Source organism: Pinus tabuliformis, chromosome 3_1 (genome assembly GCF_031772625.1).
Source record: "Pinus tabuliformis cultivar Carrire ecotype Pingquan chromosome 3_1, CPIR1, whole genome shotgun sequence".
Classification (NCBI taxonomy): Eukaryota; Viridiplantae; Streptophyta; class Pinopsida; order Pinales; family Pinaceae; genus Pinus; species Pinus tabuliformis.
This window is the reverse complement of record NC_142301.1, coordinates 499,155,128-499,181,480: the sequence shown is the minus strand read 5'-3', so window position 1 is coordinate 499,181,480 and position 26,353 is coordinate 499,155,128.

Genomic DNA, 26,353 nt, shown 5'->3' with positions numbered 1-26,353 from the left:
TCAGGTGTAGAAGGTGCCACGAATATGGACGCCTTTTCAAACAATGCCCACTGAATAAAGAAGAGGAAACACCAAGGAAACAGGAAGAAGAGCGAAGGAGGACAGAAAGGACAGATGAAGGGGAAACGGGCTTCCGGGAAGTCCATAGGAAAAAAAGGCCAGGAAAGGAAGTAACAAGGACACAACGACCTGCAAAACCTGTAACAGTAGAAAGCCAAAATAAATTTCAGGCTCTACAGAAGGAAGAAGAGGAGAACGGAGAAGATGACAATGAGGAGGAGCCAATGGAAATTATAAAAGAGATAAAGGAACCAGATCTAAACCAGAATAGTAAGGCAGAAGGAGGAACTGAGGAGAGCATGGAAATGACAACAGAGCAAACCCAGATGGGGACAGATACACAGAAGGACAGCGTGAATGAAGAGGAAAGAATCATGAGAAGATTGTTACAGAACTGGAAAAACCTTGATGAAAGATTCATCCGGGAAGCCCAAAAACAATTGTATAAAATAACATTCCAAAAATACAAGGAGAAGAAAGGCAGCACTTTAGAAAATAGATAGATCAAACAGGAACGCAAGGAAACCAAAACCTGGGAATGGACAGTACTGGCAAAGGAGGTAGAAAACGAGGCAGATGGACACTGAATGAAACCATACAAGCGGTTGGAAAAACACTGGTCAACTCAAGCAGGGTTATACCTCTATCAGAGGTATTTCAACAACCATCCAAAAAGTTATAAAATGATAGTCACAAGTTGGAACATTAGGGGACTCAACAGCAAAGGAAAGCAGAGGTATCTAAAGGAGAGGATAAAGAAAGATAAGCTTTGCATAATGATAATCCAAGAGACGAAAATTAGCTCCCAACAATTAGAAGGAATAATTAAAAAACAAAAAATACAATATGAGGTAATGGGCCAGGATGCGAATGGTACAGCAGGGGGTCTAGCAATCCTCTGGAACCCTGAGGAGGTATTGTTTGAAAACTGGATAAGCTCTCCCAGAATCCTCACAGGCTTATTCAAAATGACAGGATCAGCGGAATGGATCCTCATCTCAGGAGTCTACGGACCACACATACCAAGGGATTGGAAAAATTTCCTCAAGGACCTGCAAGCAACTAGAAGGATCTTCCCCGGAATACCGTGGATCGTAGGGGGAGACTTTAATATGATCAGAACGACAGAAGAAAAGAAAGGTGGCATAAGAAGACTGGATCAAAGTATGGAGGAGTTTAATGACATGATTACAGAGCAAAGACGGGTAGATATACCAACAATCAATGGCATCCACACATGGAATAACCGGAGGGGAGGAAGAAACCAAATAGCTTCTAGATTAGATCGATTCCTTATATCTGAACAAATAATGAACCGGGATGTATTTGTGGAAGCTAAAATAATGCCGACGATGGGTTCCGATCATTGGCCGATCAGGTTGGAAATAGATATTAAGAAAAACTCTTGCAAAAAACCTTTCAGGTTTGAGGCCTTTTGGCTCAGGAACCCTCAATTCTTATCTAAATTAGAGGAATGGTGGACTCAAAGTACACAAAAAGGAAAAGAGAAGATGCATACCTTTCAGTTAAAACTCAAAGAACTCAAAGGGAAAATCAAAAAATGGAATAAGGACGAGTTTGGGAATATGATGGAGGAGAAACAGAAGCTAGAGAAAGAAATGGAAGAGATACAACAAAAAATTATTACAGAGGGCAGAAATGAGGAAAGAAGTAAAGAAGAAGGAATTATAATAAGCCAACTTGAAGAGCGGAGGAAACAGGAGGAGATCCTATGGAAACAAAAATCCAGGATTAACTGGTTACGCGAAGGAGAAAGAAACACTAAGTTTTTCCACCAAGCTATGATTCAGCATAGGCAAAGGAACATGATCTTTTCCATTAAAAACGAAGAAGGAGAAAGGATAATTGAACAGGAAGGAATTGAACAAGTATTGGTAGGCTACCATAAAGACATCCTAACAGAACCACAAGTAGACAGAGAAGCAGCTACAGACCTTATCTATAAAGAGATCCCTAGAATAATAACAGAAGAACAGAATAAGGCATTGATGAGGGCAGCTACTCTAGAGGAAGTGGAGGAAATTGTGAAGGGTATGAGTAAAAACAAAGCACCAGGACCAGATGGATACACCGTGGAGTTTTATCAAGCAAGATGGCATTTTCTTGGACAGGAGATCCTGGAGGCAGTAGAGGAATCCCGCATGAAACAAAAGGTATGGCCGGGTCTTAACTCGACTTTCCTTACTTTGATCCCTAAAAATGCTAATTCAGAAACTGCCCAGGGCTTCCGACCAATTGCCCTGTGCAATGTAATATACAAAATAATTGCCACTTTGATAGCAAAAAGATTAGAACCCATTCTCCCTAGCATAATCTCACCAGAGCAAACGGAATTTGTGCAGGGAAGACAAATTCTTGATGGACTATTAGTAACCCAGGAAACGATCCATTCTCTAAAACAGAAAAAACAGAAAGGAATGATGATAAAGCTAGATCTGTCAAAAGCCTACGATCGCTTAAGCTGGAAATACCTCAAGGCAGTCCTTGGGGCCTTCGGATTTAGCAGCAGATGGATAGGCTAGGTTTATAGTATGATATCAACCCCTATTTTTTCAGTCATGATTAATGGGGTGCCATCATCAACTTTCAGTGCTACTAGAGGAATAAGGCAGGGGGATCCTATATCCCCTTCCTTATTCATAATGGCTGCGGAGGGTATGGGAAGCTATTTTTAAAAAATGCTGAGGGAAAGGAAAATTAAAGGCTTAAGCCTATGGGGAAACAATCTGCCCATCACCCATCAGCAGTTTGTAGACGATATCATGCTCTTCTGTGAAGTCTCAATAAAAGAGGTAAGGGGCGTTAAAAGAATCCTGGATTTGTTTATGGAGGCATCTGGTATGGAGATAAATAAAGAGAAATCATGTACCTTCATCTTCAACACTCCGGACACAATCAAGGCTCATCTAACCAGAACGCTAGGGTTCAGGCATGGAGAACTTCCAACAAAGTACCTAGGGAATCAGCTAGATACAAATCCCACAAGAACGGCAAACTGGCAGCGAATTATAGAAAAACTCAAGAATAGACTTGCAAGCTGGTCTTTTAGATCGCTGAACATAGCAGGCAGATTGGTTTTACTGAAATCAGTCCTCCAAGCGATACCTATTTACCCTCTATCTATCATGGCTGTCCCCAAAGGGGTCTGCACGAGAATGAAAGAAATCTTTGGCAAATTCATTTGGGGAGGGCCAAAGCAGCAGAGGAAATGGGCACTGGTTTCGTGGAAAAGTTTGACGAAAAGAAAAGAAAAAGGGGGTCTAAGACTTAGAAACCTGGAAATCCTAAACAAAGTGCTAGGAGCAAAATTGTGATGGAGGTGGATGAAGGGAGGAAATGACTTATGGAAGAGAATATGGACCCAGAAATATAACATGCCCGCAACAACGGCAGGCATCCTTAGAGTTGAAGAAACCCCAAAAGGTTCCACAATTTGGGAATTAGCAATCCAGAGTAGAAATATCATAAACAGTTATGCCTTTTTGGAAATAAGAGGAGGAGGTACTGCAAGATTTTGGGAGGAGGAGTGGCAACAAATAAACAAATTGATCAATATACAAGCCTTGCAAACTATACAGCAAAAAGCGATAAGGGAGGGGCGAAAACATGTAAGAGACTACTGGAAAGAAGGGGAGACAAATGGGATATGGAGAATATGGAGAAAGCCAAAAGAATGGGATGAAAACATAGAACAAGAGCAGCAAGGAATATATATAAAAGAATTAGAATCAAGGAAAATAAAAGCCAGACCAGGACTGGATATTCTCAGATGGGGAAAATCTACGACAGGGGCCTTTACAGTCAAGGAAGCATATTATTTGACAACTCATCAGGAGAGGGAGGAAGAAATCACAGAATGAAAAGCTATTTGGAATAGCAAGTGGTGGCCGAAGATAGCCATATTTGCATGGCTAGTTGGAAGAGAAAGAATACTAACATGGGATAAGATCCAGAAGAGAGGCTTCTTCGGACCCTCGAGATGCAGCCTTTGCAAAATGGGGACCGAAACCCAAGAACACATTATGAACGCCTGCCTATTCGCTCAGCATCAATGGGAAGAGGTCAGAAGATTCTTCGGTAAATCAAATAGAGACCCCAGTGACATAAAAAAGACCATCTTTCAATGGGGTAAGGGACAATTTTCATGTAGGGTTGTAAGGAGAATTTGGAATCTAACGGTAGGATTTGTGATATGGTTCCTGTGGAAGGAACGAAATCGAAGGATTTTTCTAGACAAGATCAATAATCCAGAAAGGATATGGAAAGGAATCCAAAAATCAATTAGAGAAACTGTTCTGGCCGAGATCTGAGAGAAGGAAGATTGGAAAGCGAACCCAGAAGAAGGAAGAATCTTAACAAAACTAAATATAGAATTCGGCATGATAGATCCTAGAAAAGAAATGCAGCAACGAGCTCAGACTTGGAGTCAAGAACAGTTCAGATACCCTGGGAAAAATTTCATTAAGTTGAATTTTGACGGGGCTTCCAAAGGAAACCCAAGGCCAGCAGGCTTTGGGGGCATCTTTAGAGACAACGAGAAACACACAAGATGGGTGTATGCGGAATGGGGAGGCGAAATGACCAACAATGAAGCAAAACTGTGGGTTGTGTATCAAGGTCTAAGGATAGCAGTAGGGAATGGCTACATGAATTTGGAAATAGAAGGGGACTCACAGATAGCAGTAGAAATGTTACGAAAACTCAACAACGAGAAAGACTGGGAGCAAGTAGCTAGAAGCTAGAGGACGGTTGGGATCGTCCAAGACTTGGCAGAATTATTAAAGAGAATAGAATACAAAATCATTAATCACGTCAGGAGGAAAGGAAACAAGACTACAAACTACCTTGCAAACTGGGGGAGTAAAGAACAGGAGGAAAAGATCGACAACAGCTGGTCAACAATAAGGAATAATCCGGGATGGGATGAACTCACCACCATAATCACTCAAGACCATAATGAATTCGCAACTCAATAAAAAAGACACCCAAAGACCCCCGATCGGGGTGATAATGACGGCGATCAGGATAATCAATACAGATCAGGTAAGGGAGGATGACGAGGCAAAAGTTAGTCAGGTAATGATGAAGATGGACAGAGGGATCACCAGAAAAGATATCATATCGAGGAGGGACGACGATGAGGTAATGAAGGAAGAAGTTGGTAGAGATAATGCGGCAGGGATTGGACGTGGGAACGACTGTACAGAAGAAGGATGAAAGGAGGTGGGCGGTGATGAAATCGGCAGGTGGCAGGTGAAGCGGGCGAGGAGAGAAAAGGAGAATTGGCGGAGGAGACATCATAAAGAAGGAAGGCGAGACAAAGAGAGGAGAACGTTAAATGAATTTGCAAAGGAATTGCGTAGAGGTAGGGTGGTGAAAGCTCTGGATAGGGTAATAGAAAGGCAGAGGAGACCGAGAAGACAAGCAGGCAACACAGGAAGGAAGAACCGAATGGCAACGAGGAGAACGAGAAACGACGAGGGCGAAGACAACAAAGGACGGAGAAGCTAGGAAAAGAAAGGGAAAGGAATCGAGGATGGAGAAAGGGCAGAGGAGTATTTGACTGTTCAGGACGATACTGAAGATGAAGTGGAAATGTTTGACTCGGACCAGGATAGAGTGGAGCAACCGCAAAAGAAGATTTGGAAGGACATGGGGTCAACAAAGGACAAAATGCAGGAGGACATGGAGCATGGAGACAGGAGTAGCAAAGGGCGAGTGGAGAGAGGCGACTTCGGAAGCACCTCGGGCATGAAGAGTCGGCAAGGTAGGGGAAATTACAGGAACAGAGGAAGAGCAGGACGGGGACAAGGACAACGCAGCAGAGGGAGAGGATGGTCGGAAGGGAAACAGGAAGAGCATGCACCAGCACCACCAAGAAAATACAGGAAAACACTGAAGAAGAAGATACAGTTTGCGTAGCAAGCCTACTGTGAGAACACCAATAAGGACATCAGAAGGATAATTCAACAACTAGAAGAAGAGGCAACCCAGGGGCAATCAGGATCAGAAATGGAAGATTGGGAATACCTCCTCCCGGATCCAGGGAACACGAGAGGACGCATGACCCTGTATAAACAGGCCTTGCATGTATACTAGGTCATGAAAAGGCTGTTGGCTAAGGCTATGGAACAAGTGGCCATGGAGATGGCAGAATTGTCTCAGGGAATTCCAAATTTGAAGAAAGAAATGCAGAACATTCAGGTCACTCTGATAATGCAGGATAAAAAACTGAAAGAGATACAACAACAGATAAAGGAGATCAACCCCGGCATAAAGAAAGAAGAGGAGCAGCAGGAAGTCATGGCGGATTAATAATTGAAGATATGTATATGTTGTCTAAAGTTTTTTGAAAGCGGTTGGATAATCTTAGTTTCTATTTTCAGTTTAGAATGCAAACAAGAAACAGTAGTAATCTTTTTGAATGTTTAGTTTACATAGCATGGACAAGAAGAATTAGTATTTTTTGTTTTTGGATGGCTGTCAAAAACTTAAAATGGCCAACAGACCCGGTTCCCCTTGGGGCGGGTTGAGGCCACCATGAAAATGTAATGGTTTCAATTCGAAGTAATGGAAAAAGAATGGTCCCTCCTTAGCTTACAAAAAAAATAATCAGAAAAAAAGGAGAGTTAATTAAAAATCAATATACCCTTTTTAAAAAGGAATATACATGACACGACATGGGAAGGGTGTCGTGAGGAAATTAAGCGGTGGGTGCTGGAGGAAGGACGGCCACCGCCAAGAATCAATTTATAAACCAGAAGGAAGAATTTGGGAAGGGATCGAAAGGAAGAAGGAAGAACGAAGGGGATACGGAAGAAGTAAACTTGAGTTATTTACGAAAGGAGAGCTGGTTGTTCTGAGGTTTCTAGGCACGAGGGAACAGTCTGCTTCAACTGAGAAGCTTACTATATTGAGTAGCAAGGTTCTGCTCAGTCTGGCTGGGTGGTTTCGGTCTTTTGGTAAACGGGAGAAAATTGGAGGGGTTCTGAAACATTCTCATCCGCAACAAACATTCGTAGCAAACCAGGTAAGTACTTATCATTGATTCAAGCAATTAGTTATATGAAGTTTTGCATAAATTAGAACAAAAATTTTCTTAAAGTTTCATACTCTGTTTAAAATAGATAGAAAGTTTCTGTTAAAATAGATAGACAGTTCAGTAAATTTTTATAGAATTAGAAATGGTCCTTTACATCAGTTAAAACAATACAATGCCAGAGCAGGACAAGTTGCAACACCAAAGCAGGACAAGTGGCAGTGTTAGAGTAGGGCACATGGCAACATTGGAGAAGGACACGTGCAACACAGGGGTCCAATCCCGTGCTGACACGTGGCGGCAGGGTGGCGCATCCATAGTTCCAACCACCACCGAGAAGTTTGTGGGTCAAACCTGTGACCTCCAGGTTGTCGGCCCAAAATCTTACCAACAGACCATGCCTTAAATTATTTTATCAGAGGCGCAATGTTATATATAAACATTTGTTATTTTGTTATGGTAAGAAGGGTTGGCAGAGCCCGCCATATCCGGCAGGCCTGCCAAACCCTATGTTTGTGTTAACACCGATCCAAATGAAGTAACGAGGCCTCCACAAATGGTACAAAGCAACCATAATATTTCAATTTTCAACTATATTCCAAAGTTAACATTTGTTAAATCAAATCTCAGATGGCACGGGGTGATCACCAAATGTTAAAACCATATGCCAATATATGTCACCACACATGGCGTGAGAGATTTATGTATATCCACAGTCTATGTTAAAACTTTGGTTATAAACCATATATCATATATATGGCACGATGGTAATATCATAATAGTTGATTACTATATATTGATATATGTTGTCGCAGACATATCTCGGGAGGACCGTGGGTTTGACCTAGGGACCTCCTGTGGGTATTATAAAAGAAGTTGCCACATCACCAAAGCCAAGGGAGTTATAAGGAACCAACCTGTAATTGTTTTGAACAGTGCCTGTAAATGCCTTTTGAGGCATATCTTGGCCAATATTGGGCCTTCTTGTAATCTGAAAGTTGAGTTGGAAAGTTGGGGTGAAGACCTTTCAGCTGATAGTAGCCATTGAACCCTGTGAGCAGATTCCATAATGGTGAATTTTGATGAACAGAGACTTTATGAACATTTTCAATACATTGAACTCCAATTGGAAGCAGACCCGAAGATGTAGTCCAGGATGGACGAACTCCGTCATCAAATTTGTTGTGTTTGCTTCTTATTTCTGTTCAAACTTGATTTTAGATTTCAAATTTTTAAGTTTAAGGCACATAAAAATCCATTTTCCTTATTAATTCACTTAAAAAACAACCTTAGTTAATATTTGAAGAAATTGAGCAAATAGTCAATTCTGTTGTTTTTGGATCATATTTTGTATCAAAGCAAGGTTGATCATGTATAGGCAGCATGTTTGCCAATATGAATGTTGACTAGATCCAGGTTGCGACTTGGAGAAGGGAAACTTGAGAAGATAAATCCAAAGATTGCAAACAGGAAAGTCTCTCAAAAGTTGAAGATCGGAAAGCCAAATGAAGGAGAAGCTCTTAAAATAAAGGTCGTTGGAGAGGAGCAATATCAACAAATGTTCCTTAATATGCAAAGGATGATTGCAGAACTTTATGAAGGCAAGACGACTAGAGATGCAACTTCATCTTCTAAAGGCACGAAAGAGAAAAACGGAAAGGAAAAAGTTGATGGTAATGAACCTCCTTCTACTCCATCTTCGTCGTCTTTTTCTTTATTTTCTTACCATTCAAGTTCAGATTCAGACTCACAAAAGAAACCAAAGAAATCTCCTTTTTTGAAGCTTGATGTTAAGTTTGAGTTGTCATATATGATGGTGAAATGAATCCTGAAAAGTTAGATAATTGAATAAAGCAACTTGACGTGTATTGTAGAATTCACAATGTTGTTGATGATTCTACAAAATTCTGTTAGGTACACTTAGAATGGGGGGAACAACTTTGATTTGTTAGGAAAGTAAAACTCAATCAGATTTGAAGCAAAAAGGAAAAATTATCTCTTCATCGTCTAAGCTTGTTAAAGCTCTTAGAAAGAAATTCTATCCTTTTATGGTATATGCTACAAGTTGTAATGGATTGGCAACATTTAAGGCAAGGTAAATGATAGAGTGTGCAAGAGTTTACACAGGAATTTAGGAAAAAGGCATTAGCACTTATGGTTCCATTAGACACATAGGAAATTTTGTTAAATTATATTGGAAGTTTGCATTCTTATTTGCAACATACATTGCTTATGTTTAATCCAACTGACTTTGATGAAGTTTGTGTACAAGCCATTCATATTGAATTAGGTGGCAAACCTTTTCAGTCAAACTTTTCAAAGAAACCATTCAAGCATTCAGAGAACAGAGATTCCAAAGAAGGAAGGGGAAAGAGTAAGTTGAAAGGGAAGAAATCGGCAACAGGTAAGAAGGAAGGAGGAAGGCCTACTTGTACTCATTGTCAGAGGGTTGGACACGAAGAATCCAAATGTTGGAAGCTTCATCCTGAACTTAAATCAAAGAAGTTCCTTAAGAAGAAGGGTGAAATGGAAGCTAATGATGCAGTCCAAGAAGATTTGGGATCCGACTTTGGTGATGAAAAGAAGATCACCACTATGGGTGTGACAGGTATTCCTTCTGAAACTGGCTCTAGTTCTACTTGTTTTGCATCTTCTTCAAAATCTAATAGTGTGATTGAAGAAAAGAAGAGAGTTGAATTGTTTCACATAAGAATAATGTCCAAGCACACTAAGATAGATACGTTATTCGATAGTGTATCACAAGCAAATCTAATTTCTAAGGAACTAGTAAGGAAATTGGGATTGGAAACTAAAAATCATCCAAAAGTTAAAACCATACCCTTTAGGATGGTTGAAATAAAATACTCAAATGCAAGTCACAAAACAGTGTCGATTAAGGTTTGCAATTACAACTAATTTTGTTGATGAAGTTGAGCTAGATGTGATTCCTTTGGATATATGTGGAGTTGTGTTGGGTAGTCTGTATCTTTATGATAGAGATGCCATATTTCATAGAAAAGAGAATAAGTATCATCTCTTTAAAGATGGAATTGAATACATTGTCAGGGCACACAGAATTAAGACAAACTTGGATTTAATCAATGTCAGTGAGATGAAAAGGCTAATAAATTCAAGTAAAAAGTATATTCTCATGATTGTTAAAAAACAACATAAAGATAAGTATGATGATTTTCAAGGGTGTGATCCCCAATTTAAGGACAAATTGGTTGAAATAGTAGATTCTTATAAAGAATTGTGTAAAGAACCAAAACGTTTACCTCCAAAACGAGAAATACAACATGAGATTCAATTACAATCTGATGCCCCTCTCCCGAACATTGGCATGTATCGTATGTCAGTCATTGAAAATGAAGAGATTAAGAAACAAATTCAGGTTTTGGTTGATAAAGGCTTTATTCGACCTAATTCTTCTCCATGTGGATCACCAATCACATCAGTCCCAAAGAAAGACGGAACTTGGAGAATGTGTGTTGATTTTAGAGCCTTAAATAAAATCACCATCAAGAACAAGTATCCTCTTCCTATAATTGATGATTTGCTTGATTAGTTAAGAATGTTGTTTACTTTACAAAATTGGATTTTAGAAGTGGTTATCATCATATTCATATTGTAGAGAATGATATATGGAAAACTACATTTAAGACTAGAAAAGGACTTTTTGAATGGTTGGTTATGTTGTTTGGGTTATGCAATGCTCCAACAACTTATATGAGAGTGATGAATGATGTTTTTCATCCTTTTATTGATAAGTTTGTCATAGTCTATCTGGATGATATTCTTGCTTTCAGTTCAAGTTGGGAAGAACATGTAAAGCATGTTAAACAAGTTTTTGATGTGTTGCAAAAAGAGAAACTGTATCTCAAACTCTCTAAATGTGAATCTGGAAAAACTTCTTTGGTATATCTCGGTTACATAGTTAGAGGAGGTCAACTAAAAATAGATCCAACTAAAATTGAAGTCATTGTTAAGTGGCCAAGACCTCAAAATGTGACGAAACTTAGAAGTTTCTTAGGTGCAGTTTAGTACTGGAGGAAGTTTATTTCTCATTTCTCGTTTATTGCATCATCACTTCATGCTTTAACAAGTTCTAAAGTCTCCTTCCAGTTGGGGAAGAAAACAACAAAAAGCATTTGATACTTTAAAGCATAAAATCGTTACAGCCCAATCTTGGTTTTACCAGACCTTCAACAACCATTTGAAATAGACACTGATGCTAGTGGGTATGCAATGTGTGCAATATTACTACAAAAAGGAAAGCCTATTTATTTTCATTCAGAAACATTTTCTAAAGCAGTTGCTAACTATGCAACTTATGATAAAGAATTATGTGCATTAGTGGAAAGTGTTAAAAAATGGAAACAATATTTAATGGGCAAAGAAACAATGATTCATACAGATCATCAGCCACTTTAGTACCTTCAATCTCAAACTAAGTTGCAGCAGTCTCGACACTATAGATGGATGGGGTTTTTGCAACAATTTCATTTAGTAATCAAATATAAGAAAGGTACCACCAATAAAGTAGCGATATGTTATCAAGACCTTTGAATGCTTTAGTTATTCTGCAAAACAATACTTTAGCACATGAAAGTTATATAGAACAATATGCTGAAGATACTGATTTTAAGGATGTTTATGAATCACTAACTCATGGTGCTCAGGTGGAAGAAGTGAATTATCATGTTCATGACAAGTTATTGTACCATCTTGGCAAGTCGTGCATACCACAGGGAGAAAAAATGCATGTCATCAGGGAAGCACATCTTTCTCTTGTTTCAGGGCATTTTGGTGTAGGTAAGATAGTGGCCCAATTACAAAGGTTTGCTATTGGCCTTGAAAGAATGAAATAGTTGCTAAGTACGTCAAAGGTTGAGTCATGTGTTCAACAAACAAACCAAACAACAGAAAGTTAGGTTTATATATGCCATTTCTAGTTCCTTCTTGGCCATGGGAAAGTATATCTATGGATTTTGTAGGAGGGCTTCCAATGTCTAGAAAAGGGCATGATTATTTATATGTTGTGGTTGATAGATTTAGCAAAATGTGTATTCTTGTTCCATGTAAGAAGAAAGTTACTACTGAATAGATTGCACAAATGTTCTTTCAAAATGTATGGGTTCATTTTGGGTTGCCTACTTCTATAATTTCAAATCGGGACAATCGTTTTATGTGGGAGTTTTGGTCCACTTTGTGTGGACTCATGGACACTAAGTTGAAAAGAGAACAACTTTTCATCCACAAACCGATGGGAAAACAGAGGTGGTGAACAGGATAGTGATACATTTTTTCAGAGGTTATTGTAGCAAACATCCTAAGTTGTGGGATGAATCTTTACATTATGTCCAACATGCTTACCACCATGCCTTACATTCTTCTACTTGTTATACCACCATTTATCACCCTTGGTATTTGTGATGCTTGGTTTATGGCCTAGGGCAACCCTTCTTTCTAGACTTGGTCCAAATATATTAAAAATAGTGTTTTATTCCCTGTACGCTACTTTTCCCTGAGATAAAAGCGTGTACACACGGGTTAGTCAATACCCAACCCACGTATATGTGTTAAAACACTTAAAAAATTAAATTTCTTTAATTATGGGCGGAGTTAATGGTTTTACCTGTTGATTACCTCCTATTGCCCGTGGCCCAACTGTTTCCCAACTAAAAAACTAATTGGGAGAAGTATAAATAGACTTCTATGGGGAGGCCTTAAGGAGGAGAAGAGATAAGAGTTATTATACTGATCCTTGTTAAGGCCGAGTTTCTCTCTAAGAACAACAAAGGATTTTAAGTTGTGTGTAAGCATGTTAGAACGTGTGGAGGATTATATGAAGAGCTAAGGTAACTCTAGCTCTGAGGGCTGCAAAGGTCTATAAATAATGCCGAGAATCTCAACCAAGGAGGTGACCAGGACCAAGGATCATTGATAGTTGTGTTGAGTTCTTAAGGAGGTATGTTGGTTGTCTTAAGTTAATGATTTGTTGTGTGTGGTAGGTCTTGTTGAATTTTCTAAGTCTATTTGTTAGGAAATTAATCTGTATTCTACTGGTTTATTTATTCTACTTGCAAATTCTGAACAAGTTATTTAAAACATTTAAATACTGAAATAAACACAATACAGACACAGCATCTATAGGTCATCAACTGAAAGAAAACAAGCACACAAGTGACACCGTTATTTTTGGACAAATGTCCCGGGGAAAACCCAATGCGGGAAAACCGGTGCAACTATTCTGAGGGTTATATTATTATGCAGTCTTTTTTAGTACAACTGGGTGTCTAAGACTCGCCCCTCTGCCTTCTTCCATCAAAATTACCCTTGAGCTTCTCTGCAACTATGATGTTTGATTCTACTTCCAAGGTTGCATCCTACATATCAGCCAAAGTAGCACATCGCCTCTCCCTCAACAGTAGGTAGAAGTCAGAATCAAAAGCACTGGCATAGGTGAGTTTAGCAGAGGTAGTGGTGGGTTTTACTTCAAATGGTGTCTTGATGTACATGCAGTTAAACCTCTTATAAAAATTAGGCAGCAACTCACCATTTTCCCTCTTTAAGTTCTCAAACTCAGTGTGGTAATAGATGAGATCCTTCTTATCCCCCCAATGCTTTAGAAATGCATCATCTAAAGCCTCAATATCTGCTATAGATCTTGGGGTTAGTTCTCTGAACCATTTTCTAGCCTCTCCATCTAGGCTTTCGACAAAGATTCTCATCCAAACATCATCTTCACTAATGTCCAGGATATCAGCATAGCTATAGAATGATTCAAGATGTTCTTCAGTTGTAACACCTTCAGTCCCAGTGAATTGAGGCCTATATTCTCCAGTAGGAGTGGGCAGTATTAGAGGTCCATACCTAGCAGCTATGATTATTTCCATTTTGGTAGGTACTTCTGGACCTACCATAGCTGTGGTGGCTAAAGGAGTACTGGCAGTCTGAATGATAGAGGGCTGAGGAGTGACTGGCAAGACTAAAGGAGTATGGTGGATAGGAGGTGAGGTTTCCTTTGGGCTTACAACAAAAGGAGAACCTAAAGAATAAGGAGCTTTATGAATATCTGAGAGTTTTTATTCACTGCTAGTATTAGATGCTATACTCTCAACATGTATTTGTTCTATTGCAGGATTTTCTTGAAGAGATATAGAAGATTGTTTAGGTTTACCTAAACCTGATGATCCTTTCTGCAATACCTTTCTCTTTGATGATTTTTTCAGGATCAGGTACTGGTTCAGCTTGTGGCTTCTGAGGATTTCTCCGAGTATACCTCACAAACTGAGCCAAAATTATGAAGTGGAGTCGCCAAGAGGTTCGTCCTTCAGTAGAGTCTCCAGATAGATGATTACAACCAAAAAAGTGCCCAAACTTTGTCTATCATCAAAGCTGGATCTATGTCGTTTCCCAGTGAAGCTGAGCTTCAGTTTCCTCTCCCCGGCAACGGTGCCAATTATGTTATCACTGCAGAAAACTCTCCTAGGTTGCAGCTCGAAGATGCCTGGTAACATATAATCTTCAATATTGTTCTTTGAACTATTGGAATGGATGATGTTTTGGATCAAGTCAGATAACCATTTTAGCGCTATCCTCACTCAAGACATGCATGAACACCCTCAACAACACAGGGCTTTAGACTACTGATGCTCAATAGTTTATAGATTCAATGGATAGATGGAGAACACTGACTGTACTAGCAGATGCATACATAAACACATATGAATGACCAGCTACAGGAAGTAAAGGAAACTTGCAATTCTAATTTATCAATGTAGAGATAAGATGACAGTTATCTGGCATTAGACACAACAGAAAACATGAATAACCTATTCAAGTGCAAGCATAGAACAGCAGAGAAAATGGGAATTGAACATGTAATAACAAAAGAAGCTTATATTGTTGGACTAAAGATGAGAAGCTAGAGGAGTAGAGTCTCCACCATCTCCAAAAGTTGAACCCCTGTTACATTTGGCTTTTAGCATTTTATAGGCCTTTTACAATGCTCCTCTCAAGCCTTCTGAGGCTCGAGAGATCTTAATCTATCCCTCTGTCTCTTTAACTACTTGATGTCGTGACTAGGCAAGCATGACTTAGAGGTTTCTTCTTATGACAGAAGAGTAACCGCATTCGGGTAGTTTGTTGCGCTGTCTGAGAGTTCTCTCGTGCCAGAGATGCCCCACAATCACTCCTGATGCTTGGATATGTTACATTGTTGATGATCCATAATGTTTCTGTTGTTTTGGATGAGTTGTGTTGTCACCTTTCCCTTTCTGGCCTTCTATTAGGTGATGGAATGGGTCCGCGTGCCTTCTGAAAGCGTTTAAATTGATAAACATGAATGTTTTTTATTTCATACAGAAACGCTGCAATACTGTAAAAATCTCGCCCATCTCTTTATTTCATACTTCGAAAGTCCTTAAACATGGCCTATTTCTCAATGAGTCCGCCCTTAGGGTCACTATCGCAATTCGCAGACGGTCGATCCTGTGTTCCCTTTGTATTCTGGAATGTCTTAAAAAACACGTGAAATACATTGAAAATGGCTCCCTGCGGACTTCAAATATTATATATTTCCCTTCCCGGACCCTTTTGGGTCTGGGTCCTATCACATATCACAAACCCAAGCTTCCCTTTGTATTTCGTTAAATAGTGAAATACATTGAAAATGCATTAAAAATGGCTTCCTGCAGACCTGAAATATTATATAATATCATTCAGAACTCTGTCGGGTCCAACTCATTCGGTCGCACATATATCTGTGCATAAGCCCCGCCCCTTGGTGTTGCTCCGCTTTGCCGGCCTGCCTCTGCCGATTGCGACCCGTCAATCCGATCATCGGAGATCGCTGATCGGGGGTGTCTTGCACCCAATATTAAGTCATCCTCTGTGCAGTGCCGATTTCAATTTTCCACTTAGATTTGGGTCGTTGATCGGCTAGATCTAACGGCAACTGTGCATTGCACTGTCTATGCCTGTGATACATGGTTTTTTATGATTTTCTATGATTTTTGCCTCCCGATAGTGCTTTTCCGCCACTCCGAGGGTTCTTCTCTTGCGCTGGCTTTGGTATTTGGCATAATTTTACCAGCCTTTGAGGACTTAAAGAGAATTTTTGGACCCATTTGGAGATGCGAGAGTCATATTTGGAAGTCTGGCTTATGGCCAAAGCGAAGCAAGAGGAGATGTGGCCTTCAGAGCTGAAATAGGGGACATTTCTGCTAAAAATAGCAGCGCTGCACCTCAGGGTCTAACACCTCCGATAAAGGGTTTCCATGGTTTAATACTTCGATGTTTCTTAACTTGTCGCTCCTATGGTTTCCAAGAGCTCTTCTTTGATTCTCGATGGCTTCCAACGACTTCTTCCTCTTACTCTTGGGTTCTCGCTCCTGCGACTTTTCTTCACTCTTCCGCTCTTTCGATAGCTCTTCTCTAATGCATGTTCCTTTTTACTCCTTCCGATGTCACTACTCTTCCAACATAATGCTCTTGTTGCTTCATGGATCTGCTTTGCATGTAATGTTATTGGATTTGTGTTTATTTTGGTATGTTCTATGCTAGAGCAATTTATTTAAATTTTCACAGTTAGCAATCACATCAACATTACAATAAACTGCAGATAGAACATAAATATAAAATCGCAGAAGACAAGCCAAGACAAGAGGACACAAGATATGGCGCGAGCCAGGGACAAACCCCACAATCTGTGGGCAAACCCTTGATCAATTCTTCTTTTATCTTCAAAATTCAGCAGAGAAAGAGAGAGAGAGTACATTTACAACAGAAGTCAACACTTTGACTTGTCTAGTTCTGAGCATAGATCATCTCCTATAACGATGAGATCAGTTGAAGGCATTCTGCTTCAACTGATACCTATCATCGTGTTGCATCTGGTCTTCTAGTTGCACCACTGCATACTGCACCATGCTGCTCTAATCATGATTATCATCATGATGCCCATGTCCATTATCTTATCCATCATAATGCTGCTCAAACTAATGTGCATCATCATCATGTTGTTGCCCCTGTTAATGTATCATTGTACTGCCCATGCACATGATCTCATAGCGCTGCCCACCATGCTATTGCCTCTACCTTCTCGTTGCTTCATCGCGCTACAACAATGCATCATCATGTTGCTCATGATCACATACATTATGCTGACATCACAGTTGCATCATTGCTGCACTTTGACTGTCCCTTGAAATACCACAGAGGTAATCTTTGCATCTTCAATGAGATCATGATTTTACAAAAACTAGATCATGACTTTGTCACTAATCATTCTTGACACAGCTTCTTCCATTATGCTGAGAATGTAACTATCACTATCATTACTACAGCAGCACTGACATTGCTTGAAACCTTCGTCACTGCTTCTCATTGTGCCCAAACTTCCAGCGATTTCCAAAATATATATATATCGAGACTGAGGTTGTATCTTAAGGATCATTGTGATCTCCATTAATCCGAGATAGGGAGAACAGTAAGGGTTCTAAGTTCAATGTATCACATATACATTGATTGCTTATGAAGTAGATCCAACGTGTGATCTTATCTTCCATCTAGGCCGACACTGTTCATCATGCCAATTCTTTGACTGTGGTTATGACTGCATATACAACGAATAAAGGTATCACATGAACAACGTATTAACTGTCACCATGACTGCATATGAAATCAACTACTGTGGCTATGTTTTCCTCACTGCGGCTGTTGTGGCTAGATGTATTCCTCACTGCGGCTGCTGTGGCTAGATGTCTTCCTCACTGCGGCCACTGCAGCTAGAGCATCACTGTATGTCTTCATGAACAACGTAAGAAGTGTTTTCATGACAGCGTATATATTGCTGTGTATATATCTGCATATATATAGTTGCGTATATCACTGCGTGGTTTGCTTGCGAATATAAATATATTGCTACAGCGTATCACTGCCCATAGACCAGCATACATTGTCCATCGACTAGCGTATCACCCCAACGTATATATGAACTCACGTATCTCTTCATAAACGGCGTATAAGTGTTGTGAGTAACCACGCTTCCAGATTCACTATGGATTAGGGCCTGTGAGCATATATCATGACTGAGTTGATGCGTATCTCTTCATGAACTGCGGCTATTACTTTTCTTCTTTGTTGTGCGTATTTCCATACCTGAATGCATTTCTCGTATAGACTGCAGGTTCCATATATGACTGTAATTTAGGGCTTTGTTTACTACGTTTCTTCTCCAAGTCTTGTAGGTCTGCGTATTACTCTTGGTGTCTCCTACTCCAAAAACCCAAGACGTGGAGAGGAGATCACCTTGAGAGTGTGTCTAAAAGACTTCACATCCTCTCTTATTTATACTAAAAGCGTAAGGTTGAATAGACATGACGTTTTGGCTTCTAGAGCCTACATAAGAGCTGGTCGGCTTGATAATAATTACATAAACAAAATAAATTCATATCTCCATAAATACTTATCGAAATCGGATGATCTTTGGATCAATCCTACACCTCTCGACGAGAGGGATCCAATAAAATTATCAGCTGCCATAAATAAGCTGACCCACATGGAGTTTTGCCCTAGTTGCCAATTTAACACTCCCTCTCAACTAGGGGGAACTCCATCTACTGATCCATATGTCCGACTGTACTATCTCTGCCATCAGTGCCCTGCACTGCTCTGCCCATCTTTGCTCAGCTCTGCTGGCTCTGCTCTACTCTACTCAGCTTTGCTGGCTTTGCTTAGCTCTGCTCAGCTTTGTTGGCTCTGCTAGCTCTGCTCTGCTGGCTCTGCTTAGCTCTGCTCTTCTCAGCTCTGCTCAGCGCTGCTGGTTTTGCTAGCTCTACTCTGCTCAGCTCTATTGAACTATGAAGAAGAAGAATTGATCGAGAATGTCTCATACCATTCTCCACTGACCCGAAGTCAGACTCAGAGTGCGTACCACTGGTCCCAGACCAGTCTCAACTGACCCAAAGTTAGCTTCATAGTAAGTACCACTCCTACCACTGGTCCCAGACCAGTATCGCAGTCTCAGAGAGTGTACCACTGGTCCCAGACCACTCTCAACCGACCCGAAGTCAGCGTCATAGTATGTACCACTCTCACTGGTCCCAGACCAGCACTGCACTGACACGAAGTCAGTCTCAGAGTATGTACCACTGGTCCTAGACCAGTCTCAGCCGACCCGAAGTCAGCGTCATAGCATTTACAACTCCTACCACTGGTCCCAGACCAGTATCATTGATCCCAGATCAATGGAGGACATCCTAGCGTAGGGAGTACGGTAGATACAATGATGCGTCCATCGGTACTACTATGGTCCCTAACTTCATTTCCCTGCTCATTGATCAGATGAGAGGTACTTCCCATGAGTCCCAGGCTGCATGGGTAGGATGCCTCAACAGGAGAACTTAATCAATCCTGTCCTCACAGGAGAACACATCAATCCTGCTACAATCGCCATGGAGAACACATCAATCCAGGCTGCCATGGAGAACACATCAATCCAGGCCTCACAGGAGAACACATCAATCCTGCTACAATCGCCATGGAGAACACATCAATCCAGGCCTCACAGGAGAACACATCAATCCTGCTACAATCGCCATGGAGAACACATCAATCCAGGCCTCACAGGAGAACTAATCATCCTGCTACACAAGAGAGCAAATCATCTTGTCCCACAAGAGAGCGAATCATCTTGTCCCACAAGAGAGCGAATCATCTTGTTTCAGTGCGCACCACCAGGGGAGGATGAGTCACCCTGTGGTCGTATGTTGCTCCAATAGAACTGCAAGCCCCCCAAAGCTCCTAGAGCTCAATGTATGCAGCATGCAGGACCCTTTTACAAAGGTCTCTCGACGACTCCAAGTCGTTCGGGAAAATCACAAATTTGATCTTTCCTCAGGGCTCTGTCCTGTACATCATCTCAGTGTGATGGAGCCTCCTTGATCATCGACTTACCATATCCCAGATAAGGCAGTAATTGATGTCTATCTGCTGGAGCAATTGTCAAATACGGGATTCCTCAATAATCGAATCCCATCTCTGGTTGTCACAGAGATTCACAGTGGTATTCATCATGTGTACAAACAGCTCACAGAAGAGCTTCAGCAACCAGACTACCTCAGAGAAGGCCATACTATCAGCAATGTATTCTGCCTTGGTGGTGCTCAGAGTCACCGACTTCTGCTTCCTGCTCATCCAGGATATCAAGGCAGATTCCAAACAGCACTGAGAAGTGCTCTAGTGATCCTCCATACTTCCTGCCCACTCATCATTCGAATAATCATGTGGTTTCATATTTCCGGCAGTGTATCTCAATTCATGAGAGATTGTGCCCTGAAGATATCTTAGAAGATTCTTGGCACCAATCTAGTGAGGCTCAACCAAATATGAGCTCACCATGCTAACTGCAACACAGATGTCCGGACGGAGGTTCTCCAAGAACATCAACGCGAATGAGTTTATGAAACTCAGAGGCATTTCCCAAATCTGGTCCGACATCATTACCATATAACTTCTGAAAGTTAAGATCCTCGAGGCAGTCACAAGCTTGCAGCTTATCTTCCCACATTCCGAATCCAACTCCCTCTGTCTCCTATAAATGAGAGGGTTTGCACCTGTCAGACATAGGTGCTGGTACGAGAGGTTTATCATCCACAACCTTCGAGTAATGGTTTGGATCAGTTTCACTCCTAGTGAATCTCAACTGCATTAGACAGCTATCAATCCTCTCATACTATGCCCGAGGTGTTTTTCTTCAAGCCATAGAGGGCTTTCTTCCACCTGTATACATGAGATTCCTTGATCATGATTCTCAAACTCCTCGGGTTGTTCCAAACCTGTGAACCTGCTGCATGAGGGGAATGGTCCCCTTATAATATTTTCCTTCAGTACATTTCAGACATGTACCTTCATGCTTCTTTTTGAATTCAGGCATCCTAGTCACCATTTGTCTCACAGACCTCCGATGCTGAGTCAATGGACATGGTCCCCAGTGGACTTCCTGCAACTTGATACAACCCTAAACTCAAAAACATCTTTAAAAGATCTATTTTCAAACACGTACCTTTCCATCGATAAGTGCCACCTTGTAACCTTTGACTTCTATTTCCGAGATGGACATCAGGTTCAATCAGGTACATAAAAGAGATTTTGGCGTTCCTTGCTTTCGTGGAAGAGTCGACCATTGCCTTTGATGACCCGCATCTCTATCATTCGGGCACTCCTTCGCATAAGGGCCGAACTCATAACCAAGACATCTACCTTTCCTTCCTACCCTTAGATCTGAACTTTTTGCTGCGCCATTCTAATAACATTCTCTGCTTCAACTTCACCCTAGGTGAATTATGAGGAACCCATTGATCCTTTTGTCTTGTCCCAACTATATTTGGTGATTGCTCTTTCACTCTTGCTTGGGAATTGTCTTCACCTTAGCTCTGATACCATGTTAATTTTGGTATGTTCTATGCTAGAGAAATTTATTTAAATTTTCACAGTTAGCAATCACATCAACATTACAATAAACTGCAGATAGAACATAAATATAAAATCGCAGAAGACAAGCCAAGACAAGAGGACACAAGATATGGCGCGAGCCAAGGACAAACCCCACAATGTGTGGGGAAACCCTTGATCAATTCTTCTTTTATCTTCAAAATTCAGCAAAGAAAGAGAGAGAGAGTACATTTACAACAGAAGTCAACACTTTGACTTGTCTAGTTCTGAGCATAGATCATCTCCTATAACGATGAGATCAGTTGAAGACATTCTGCTTCAACTGATACCTATCATCGTGCTGCATCTGGTCTTCTAGTTGCACCACTGCATACTGCACCATGCTGCTCTAATCATGATTATCATCATGATGTCCATGTCCATTATCTTATCCATCATAATGCTGCTCAAACTAATGTGCATCATCATCATGTTGTTGCCCCTGTTAATGTATCATTGTACTGCCCATGCACATGATCTCATAGTGCTGCCCACCATGCTGTTGCCTCTGCCTTCTCGTTGCTTCATCGCGCTACAACAATGCATCATCATGTTGCTCATGATCACATACATTATGCTGACATCACAGTTGCATCATTGCTGCACTTTGACTGTCCCTTGAAATACCACAGAGGTAATCTTTGCATCTTCAATGAGATCATGATTTTACAAGAACTAGATCATGACTTTGTCACTGATCATTCTTGACACAACTTCTTCCATTATGCTGAGAATGTAACTATCACTATCATTACTACAGCAGCACTGACATTGCTTGAAACCTTCGTCACTGCTTCTCATTGTGCCCAGACTTCCAGCAATTTCCAAAATATATATATCGAGACTGAGGTTGTACCTTAAGGATCATTGTGATCTCCATTAATCCGAGACAGGGAGAACAGTAAGGGTTCTAAGTTCAATGTATCACATATACATTGATTGCTTATGAAGTAGATCCAACGTGTGATCTTATCTTCCATCTAGGCCGAGACTGTTCATCATGCCAATTCTTTGACTGTGGTTATGACTGCATATACAACGAATAAAGGTATCACATGAACAGCGTATTAACTGTCACCATGACTGCGTATGAAATCAGCTACTGTGGCTATGTCTTCCTCACTGCGGCTGCTGTGGCTAGATGTCTTCCTCACTGCGGCCACTGCAGCTAGGGCATCACTGTATGTCTTCATGAACAACGTAAGAAGTGTTTTCATGACAGCGTATATATTGTTGTGTATATGACTGCGTATATATAGTTGCGTATATCACTGCGTGGTTTGCTTGCGAATATAAATATATTGCTACAGCGTATCACTGCCCATAGACCAGCATAGATTGTCCATCGACTAGCGTATCACCCCAACATATATATGAACTCACGTATCTCTTCATAAACGGCGTATAAGTGTTGTGAGTAACCACGCTTCCAGATTCACTATGGATTAGGGCCTGTGAGCATATATCATGACTGAGTTGATGCGTATCTCTTCATGAACTGCGGCTATTACTTTTCTTCTTTGCTGTGCGTATTTCCATACCTGAATGCGTTTCCCGTATAGACTGCGAGTTCCATATATGACTGTAATTTAGGGCTTTGTTTACTACGTTTCTTCTCCAAGTCTTGTAGGTCTGCGTATTACTCTTGGTGTCTCCTACTCCAAAAACCCAAGACGTGGAGAGGAGATCACCTTGAGAGTGTGTCTAAAAGACTTCACATCCTCTCTTATTTATACTAAAAGCGTAAGGTTGAATAGACATGACGTTTTGGCTTCTAGAGCCTACATAAGAGCAGGTCGGCTTGATAATAATTACATAAACAAAATAAATTCATATCTCCATAAATACTTATCGGAATCGGACAGTCTTTGGATCAATCCTACACCTCTCGGCGAGAGGGATCCAATAAAATTATCAGCTGCCATAAATAAGCTGACCCACCTGAAGTTTTGCCCTAGTTTCCAATTTAACAATTTGCTCTTCTTGGCTTCACGTCATCATTTAGTATCCTAGAATATTGACATCAATGACAATCTAGATCAATAAGTTTCACCCATAGTTAGATTAATACCCTTTAATTATTTTAATTTTTTAAGTTTATACTTAGGGTCCCATTAAAAATAATTAATTATTTTAATAAAACTGTCTCCTAATGGAATTTCCCAAAACGATTTTTGGGTATTGGAGAATGCATGTGTCTAAGCCTCCCTGCGAATTTTGAGACTTAGAGCACATCCAATGCTACCAGAAATCAACACTCCCTCCTACCAAGGAATGTGCTTTAGCAATGCATCTTGTTGAAGCATCACTCTATTCTAGAACATCTTCTTCTGCGCTACTGATGTCTGACATCATGCCCACCAACTACTGTGAAAATGTTGCATCTGTATTGCTAATGACCCTGCCACTGTCAACATTGCATCTGTATTACAACTCCCTCTCAATTCTGTATCTGTGTTACTATTAGACCTACCACTGCCAATGCTGCATTTTCACTGCATCCTTCTCCAACTGTTGTTGCTACTGCATCAGTAATTGAATAACATCCCAAATTACAGAATTGGTGTTCAGTGTTATGCATCTCATTGCTGGAGTCTGGCTACTGCTAGTCTCTACACTGACCCTCTGAAGCCTCTGCGTTGTTGCTGACCTCTGCTCTGTGCCAACTGCACTGTTGTCAACTCTGCTCTATGTTGCTCAGTCCCTAGTGCTGCTAGCCGCTCCAACTGTCACTCCGGCACTCTTCTACACCAACTGATACTAGTCCATCATACTACCATTGAAGTGGGCTCCGATAGAAAGGAATTGATCTGAGAGGTGAGCTCCTCAAGGATCCTGCCCATCTGTAGCTCTTTCGAACTACAGCTCTAAATCAGCCCACGTCCCTCCTAGAGGTATCTCGGTTGTCATGGCAAACTCATCCTCCTCGATCTTCATGGTTCCAACCTTCAGATCATGCTTCTCATCCTTGTCCTTCTTCCTGAGAGGACACTATGTTGTGTACTGACCGAGTTCACCACGCCTAGAGCATTCGATCTTCGAAACATCTTTCTTCTTCTTCCATTGCTCCTGCTGCCCCTTGGATGCAAGGGTTGCATTCTCTTCCTCCTCCTTGGGCTTCGACCCACTGTTGTTGCTTCCATCAGTTTTACACTTGACCAAGTCTCTCCTCAGCTCCTCTTGTTTAAGATATACCCACATTTCATCCCAATTTGGCAAAGTCGCCCTGCCCAGGATGCTCTGGACAAAGACTTGCCACTCCTCAGATACTGAATTTAGCACTAATCTTACCATCTCGGAACCTTGAGGTGTTGACCCCACAACTACCAATTCATCTCGGGTCTCTTGAAGCTTTGCAAGGAACGGATCAATGCTTTCCTCCTTCTGCATTTGCATAGATCTCATCTTCTACTCCAAGTGCATCTTTCAATACACAGAAGATCCTTGATACAGCGTCGACAATGCAACCCACATCTCCTTAGCAATGTTTCTGCTAGCGATGTGACAGACTATATGATCCTTTACTCCATCGAGGATCATTCTCTTTGTCTTCGCCATTTCTCCCTTGTACTTCTTAAGCGGATATGGATCCGCATGCTCAGCTACCACGCTGTCAACATAGACTTTGAGAAAATGCTCATCCAGAAGACATGACATCCTTTCCTTCCAAATCACATATTTGGATGGCCCGTCCAACCTATCTTGATCTCTCAGTCCACTCGCTTCCATCTCTACCAAACAAATGTCGAATGACCTACTCTCTCCTGCTATAGCGCAGCAAATGAGAATTCGAATTCCCTAGCTAGGAATTCTCTGAGGAAGATATTCCCTCAGTATCTCTCTTCTTCCTTCTGACGTCTTTCCTGCCCAGCAATTGCGTGTAGAAAAACTGCGTCCAACCAAAAACCCCTCTTCACTGAAGCTTCTGTTGCATTACTCCCTCTGCAACTGATAGATTTCGATCAGGAAATCCTACCTTTGTCGAATCACTCAAATAGAGATTTACCACAAAAATCTAGCCCTCCTAGCTTGAACTGCGCAAACCTTCTGGGATTTGAATTGTTGCCTCTGCAGGAATTTCGAACTCCCTTCCTCCTTCAGCGTTGGGCTCTTCCGACACTACTCTGTTGTTTCACCTGTAGCTCTGATACCATGTGAAATTTGGATGCCCAAATTTCTACTGCAACAATTGATTAAGTTTCTCCTACTTGTTAATTTCTGAATCAAGTTACTTACTGTTTCCTATAGTAAATATCGAAACTAATACACTGCAGTCTACACCATTTAAATTATAAGCGAAAACAATAAATTGAACAGGAAAGAAATACAACACATATACATAGTTATTTTTGGACAGATGTCACTGGAAAAACCCAATGCGACAAAACCGGTGCAGCAACTGAGGGTTTATTATTAAGCAGTAGTAATTTATGAGCACAATTCATTGGATGCCCAATTGGCTATCTGATACAGAGAGAAACTAGACAAAACAAGTAGTGAGATGCTCTCACCCTATCGCTGGAAGAATCTGACCCTCGTCTCGCTGGAAAGAGGCTTTGCGTCAGCTTCTGCGCAAAACTGCGTCAACGCTACGCAATCTCTGCATCACCTCTGTTGGGAACTGCATTGCTCCTTCAGATCCTCTGCTGCCAAAAAACTTCGATTTCCAGCCTCCTTGTCTCACACCCCGTCTCTCACCTTTTGAAATTTGATTTCCTCAGCAGGATATTCGAT